The sequence below is a fragment of the Argopecten irradians genome, chromosome 6 (genome assembly GCF_041381155.1).
Source record: "Argopecten irradians isolate NY chromosome 6, Ai_NY, whole genome shotgun sequence".
NCBI lineage: Eukaryota > Metazoa > Mollusca > Bivalvia > Pectinida > Pectinidae > Argopecten > Argopecten irradians.
In genome coordinates this window covers 21,189,481-21,196,650 of record NC_091139.1, presented here as the reverse complement: position 1 = coordinate 21,196,650, position 7,170 = coordinate 21,189,481, and positions in this window count along the sequence as shown.

The following is a 7,170-nucleotide window of genomic DNA, read 5'->3' as shown; positions in this document are numbered from 1 at the left end:
TTTTGATCAGACGATTCAACTTCTTGTCTGTGATTTCTTATAATACTTCACTAGGTTGTCTCCTGATGGTAGCATTACCCGACTGTACATGTCGAAGGAGGTTATAAACATGTGCGGATGCTGCAACCTAGTAGCCTCGTGACCTGATCATTTGGAATGTTTAAGGCCATAAGCTCCTTGCTATGAACTGGATGCGGTCTTTTATATCCACAAAGTTTCATGGTTTAGAAGTAGTTAAGCCGCACTGCTACTTTTGGGTGGTCACACTCATTCCTTATGGTCAGTAAAGTTGAAAATGTTTTGAAAAAAAAAAAACAATTCAATGGTCACATTTTGATGAATATTCTTCAACTGTGTTTCAAAACATTATCTGTTTAAATTATCTATACAAATATATTTCTTTTCTGTTGGCGAAATCTGTTTTTGAAGTGAATTGATAAGGAGTTTCAGGAAAATCGCATTCATTTCTCAGTTCTCATTGTTTTGATGCGTGATGCAAACATGATTTAAACGAAATCATCATCATTTTCAGCATCTCTGTTTCTGTTGGCGATGCGGCTTTGAAGGATTTAAAAAATATGGATCATTCACGATTCAAACGAAATCATCTCACTTACAACATCTCTTTTTTCTGCTGGTGATGCGGTCTTAAATGAGTTCAACAAAAATATCTCATTTTCAACATCATTGTTTTTTTGGCGTGCTGATTGTTTGGATCATTTAAAAATGTTCAACAAATTTCAAAAATTCCTTTCATTCTAAGCATCTGTTTTTTCTGCTGGCGATAATGGGCAAACAAAACTATTTCAGCGAAATCATCTTTTTTCTATGTCTCTTTTCTGCTGGTGATGTGCGGTCATAAAGAGTTCAGAAAATCATCTCATTTTCAAATCTCTTTTCTGTTTGCTGATGGAGTTTCATATGAAATTGAATCATCTCAGTCTCAGTTTCTCTAATGTTTCTATGGCGATGCGTGCATTTGAGTTCAAAAAATCATCTCAACTTTCAGCATCTCTTTTTTCTTGGCTAATGATTTAATTTCCAGGAAATTTCAGAAAAAAACATTTTTAAAAGATTCCCAGAAAATCAACGAAGCTCATCTCATTTTCAGCATCTCTGTTCTGCTTCAAAGCATAACGGAGTTTCAAAAAATCATCATCTCTTTCAGCAAATTTGGCATCTGTTTCATGCTGGCAATGTGTTTTAAAGGATTCAAACATATGCTTTTGACAAAGAAATCAATCCTCAGAAATCATCTAATTTCTGTTCATCTTCATTTTTTTGCATTTCGTTGGTGTTGGTCGAGGTATTTTGAAGGATTAAATTCAATTCAAAAATCATCTCATTCACTAGCAATCCCTTTCTTCTCGTTTCCCTGCGATGCAACTTTGTTTCCCTGGCGATGTTTTCAACATTTCACGAAATCATCTAATTGCCAGTTCTCTATATGTGTCTCTCCTGGCGGGTTTAACAATATATTATGGTGAAGAATACTTTGTTAAAATGTGACCTTTTGACAGACGATCAACTTCTTGTCTGTGATTTCTTATAATACTTCGCTAGGTTGTCTCCTGATGGTAGCATTACCCGACTGTACGTGTCGAAGGAGGTTATAAACATGTGCGGATGCTGCAACCTAGTAGCCTCGTGACCTGATCATTTGGAATGTTTAAGGCCATAAGCTCCTTGCTATGAACTGGATGCGGTCTTTTATATCCACGAAGTTCATTGTTAAGAAGTAGTTAAACCGCCTCTGCTACTTTTGGGCGGTCACACTCATTCCTTATGGTCAGTAAAGTTGAATATGTTCAAAAAAAAATCCAATTCAATGGTCACATTTTGATGAATATTCTTCAACTGTTTTCAAAACATTTCTGTTTCCTTAAATCATCTATACAAATATCTGTTTCTGTTGGCGATGTGCGGTGTTAAAGATTTCAGAAAATATTGATGAAGGAGTTTCTTTCTCATTTCACTCTTTTTTCCATGGCGATGCGATCATAACATTTTCAAACAACGAGAAATCATCTCATTTAAGCATCTCTGTTTCTTGGCGTGTGGATGCTTAGATCTAAATGGATATTGTTCAGAAAATTCGTTCAACAAAAGAAATCATTTCAATCGTTCAATTTTTTCTCAAACAATCAACGAAAATTTTATCATCTCTTTTCTTCTTGGTGATGCGTGATTTAAAATTTTCGGAAATCATCTCATTTTCACAACATCATCTGTTTTCTGTTGGCGATGCATGTTTAAGGAGTTTATAAAATATCGGAAATGGATTTTTCAGAAAATCTTTTTCAATCTCTGTTTCTGCTGGCGATATCAGGGCATAACTATTCAACGAAATCATCTCTCTTTTCAACATCAATCATTTCTGTTGTCTCTGTTTCTGCTGGGTGATGCGTTATTTAAAGGAGTTCCAGGAAATTCTCCTGAAATATATCGGCTGGCGATGCAGTGGTAATTAGTTCAAAATCATCTCATTTTAAACTCCCTGTTTTGCTTATGTCGATTCTGCACTTTTGACGAGTTCAACGAAAATCATCTCATTTCAGCAATCTCTGTTTCTGTTGGCGATGCAGTTTTATCACTCTGATTCAAATTAAAGAGTTTCAAAAATTCTCATTTATCTCGTCTTTTCATCATCAATCTCTGTTTTCAATGATGCGGGCATTTAACGAGTTCAACGAAAAAATTATCTCCTTCATCATTCTGTTGCTGTTTCGATGCGGTCTTAAGGTGTTCAGAAAATTTTTAAAAGAAATCAATCTTTCACGAAATCTCCCCGTTTTCTCTTTTGGTTGTCAATCAGATTCAACGAAATCTTCTTTTTTCTGTTTTTCTGTTGACGAATTTTGAAAATCAAAAAAATCATCTCATTCACAAAAATCCTTTTCATGCGATGCATTTTGTTTCTCCTTGATGCGATGTGGGCTCAACGATTTCTATGAAATCATCTAATTAAATCAGCTCTATTGTGTTTCTCCTGGCGGGTTAAACAATATATTATTTTGTGAAGAATACTTGTTAAAATGTGACCTTTTTATCAGACGATCAACTTCTTGTCTGTGATTTCTTATAATACTTCGCTAGGTTGTCTCCTGATGGTAGCATTACCCGACTGTACATGTCGAAGGAGGTTATAAACATGTGCGGATGCTGCAACCTAGTAGCCTCGTGACCTGATCATTTGGAATGTTTAGGGCCATAAGCTCCTTGCTATGAAGTGGATGCGGTCCTTTATATCCACGAAGTTCATCGGTTTAGAAGTAGTTAAACCGCCTCTGCTACTTTTGGGGCGGGTCACACTCATTCCTTATGGTCAGTAAAATTGAAAATGTTGAAAAACAAACACCAATTCAATGGTCACAATTTGATGAATATTTTCAACTGTGTTTCCAACATGATCTGTTTCCTTAAATTATCTATACAAATATCTGTTTCTGTTGGTGATGTGCTGTTAATGGAGTTTCAGAAAATATTGATCATTTCATCATTTCAAAAATTTTTCTTTGCGGTGAATGCGGAAATCCAAATGAGTTCAAGGAAGTATCTTTTCAAAAACAATTTTTTCATTTGAATTTCCTCGGTTAAAGAGTTTCAAAAATATCTTCATTCCAAAATCATTTATGTTTCTTCTGTTTCTGCTGCGTAATGGGCATAACCATTTCAACGAAATGATCTCTCTCATTTTCAATATCTCTGTTTCTGTTGGTGATGTGCGTTTAATGAAAAAATCAGTAAATATCAATTTGGATGTTTCAGGAAATTGAAATCATCTCAAATTGTGTTTCTCCTGTCTTCTCATGCGATTCATATCTTGAAAGTGGTTCAAAAAAATCATCAATTTCAGCATCTCTGTTTTCTGTTGGCATGCGTTTAAAATAAACAAATTCAACTTAAATTCACAAAAATGTTTCATCTCATGGAGTTTCTGTTTCTTCTTGTTTTGAAATCTTAATGATGAGTTTCAATCGAAATTATCTCCATCTCAGCATCTCTGTTTCTGTTGTTATCGATTGCTTTAAGGAAATTTGAAATTAATCGTTCTGCAGTTCAATTATTCAAAATTTCTCTTCAAAACATCCCATCATGTATTTTTCGATATTCGGACGTAACAGATTCAAAAAATCATTTCAAATTTCTTTCTTTCAGCATCTCTAACGAAATCTTTTCCTGTTCCCGATATGCGATGTTGCTTTCCAGCAAAAAATATCTCTTTCTCAACCGGATCATTCCTCCTCAACGATTTCACTTGGACTCATCTAAACGTTTCATCTAATTTTGCCTCTCGTTGTGTTTCTCCTGTGGGTTAAAAAAACAATATGCTTTGGTGAAGAATACTTGTTAAAATGTGACCATTTGACAGACGATCAAACTTCTTCTGTGATTTCTTATAATACTTCGCTAGGTTGTCTCCTGATGGTAGCATTACCCGACTGTACGTGTCGAAGGAGGTTATAAACATGTGCGGATGCTGCAACCTAGTAGCCTCGTGACCTGATCATTTGGAATGTTTAAGGCCATAAGCTCCTTGCTATGAACTGGATGCGGTCTTTTATATCCACAAAGTTCATGGTTTAGAAGTAGTTAAGCCGCCTCTGCTACTTTTGGGCGGTCCCACTCATTCCTTATGGTCAGTAAAGTTGGAAATGTTCAGAAAAAAAATCATCAATTTAAATGGTCACAATTTGATGAATTTCTTCAACTTGTTTCAAAACATTATCTGTCTCCTTAAATTATCTATACAAATTCTCATTTTTGTTGGCGAAGCGGTGTTAATGCGTTCCAATATTTAAGGAGTTTCAAGAAAAATTATCATTCACATCATCTCTGTTTTGGTTGCCGATGCATGATTTTTAACGAAATCATCCATCTCTGTTTCTGTTGGCGATGCGGATTGAAGGAGTTCCAGAAAAAATATTTTTTGATCAAGTTACAACGAAATTCTCATTTTTCAACATTTTTCTATCAAATGTCATCTTTAACAGTTTCAACGAAATCATCTTTTTCAGCATCTCTTTTTTCTGTTGGCGATTGATTTTAAAAAGATTCAGAAAATATCGGCTCGGATTTTCAGATTTCTCAACATCATCTGTGTTTCTGCTGGCGGTTGTGGGCATAACATAATTCAACGAAATCATTCTCTCTTCAACATCTCTGTTTCTGTTGGAATGTTTGTTAAAAGATGTTCCAGAAAATATCTTTTCAAAAATGTACTTCATGGTCAATGCATCTTTGATGTTTATTCCTGGGATAATTTTATTCAAACCAGTTTCTTATGTTTTCGATTTAATGAGTTCATCATCATTTTCAGCATCGTTTCTGTTTCTGTTGAATGCGGATTTAAGGAAATTCTTCGAAATCATTCAATGTTTTCAGCATTCTGTTTTCAGAAATGTCTTAATGAAATTATGCTAATTTCAAGAAATTTCATCTGTTTAACATTTCGATTTGGGCATTCTCATCAAATCGAAATCTCTCATCATTTTGATCTTCTCTGTTTTTGGCTTGGATGCGGGTTTCAGATTTTCAGAAAAATCATTAAAATTCTCAAATTATCTCTGTTTCTCTGTCGATGCGGTCTTTTAAAAATCATCAGTTTTTTTTTCTTCGGAAATCATTTCATGAATCATCTAATTTCAGTTCCTATCTGTGTTTCTCCTAGTGGGTTAAAATATGCATGCTTGGTGAAGAATACTTGTTAAAATGTGACCTTTTGAAGACGATCAACTTTCTTGTCTGTGATTTCTTATAATACTTCGCTAGGTTGTCTCCTGATGGTAGCATTACCCGACTGTACGTGTCGAAGGAGGTTATAAACATGTGCGGATGCTGCAACCTAGTAGCCTCGTGACCTGATCATTTGGAATGTTTAAGGCCATAAGCTCCTTGCTATGAATCTGGATGCGGTCTTTTATATATCCACAAAGTTCATGGTTTAGAAGTAGTTAAATCGCCTCTGCTACTTTTGGGTGGTCACACTCATTTCCTTATGGTCAGTAAAGTTGAAAATGTTCAGAAAAACATTCAATTCAAATGGTCACAATTTGATGAATATTCTTCAACTGTGTTTTCAAAATATCTGTTTTCCTTAAAATTATCTATACAATTTCTTTTCTGCTGGCAATGTGTCTTTATGAGTTTTCAGAAATATCGCTGAATTTAATCTCATCTCATCATCATCATTTTCTGTTTCTGCTCGATGCTTGGTGATGCAACATGATGCAATTTCAAAAAATCATCTCATTTCAGCATCTCTGTTTTTGTTGGCGATGCTTAATGGAGTTAAAGATCCAAAAATGATGAAATCCAACGAAATATCTTTTCAGCTACTCTGTTTTCTGCTGTGAATGCTCCTTAACAAATTCAACAAAATCATCTCATTTTCAGTATCTCTGTTTTTTTGGCAATTGCCTGCGGATTTAGGAGTTTCAGAAAATATCGGTTTATGGATTTTCAGAAAATGTTTAAAATCTCACTCATTATTGTGTATTCTTATGGCTCGTGCGGCATAACTTTTAACGAAATCATCTCAATTTCATCATCTCCTGTTTTCTGCTGGAGATTACGGTTTAAGGAGTTCCAGAAATATCTCATTTCATAATATCATGTTTTCTCTGACGATGCAGGTTTGAGGAGTTTCTATGAAATCATCTCAGTTTTAATCATCTGTCCTCATTCTTATGTCGATTCTGACTTTAAATGAGTTCAATAAATCATTTCATTTGCATCTCTGTTTGACATGATGCAATCGTTTAAGCTATCTTCAAAAATTTCTCCTTGCATTCTCCATTACATGTGTCTCAAGCATGTTTCATACCATCAAATGTATTTGCTGCTGACGCACGGATTTTTCAACGAAAATTTCCCTCATCATCAAGTTGGATGTTTATGGCCATTAAGCTCCTTGAATTTCTATGGCATTTTGGATTTTCGGTATTTTTCATCAATCACCAAATTTTCTGTCAACTCATGGGTTTAACAGTTTCAGCCGTTTCAGAAATGCTAATTTTGGAAATGGTCAATCACATCGGAAATTTTTGTCGATGCGGTTTTTTGTTCAAAATCATCAATTTCAACCGCGGTTTCAAGTCTCAAACGATTTGATGAATATCATCTAATTTTCCATTTCTATATGTGTTCTCCTAGTGGGTTTAAACAATA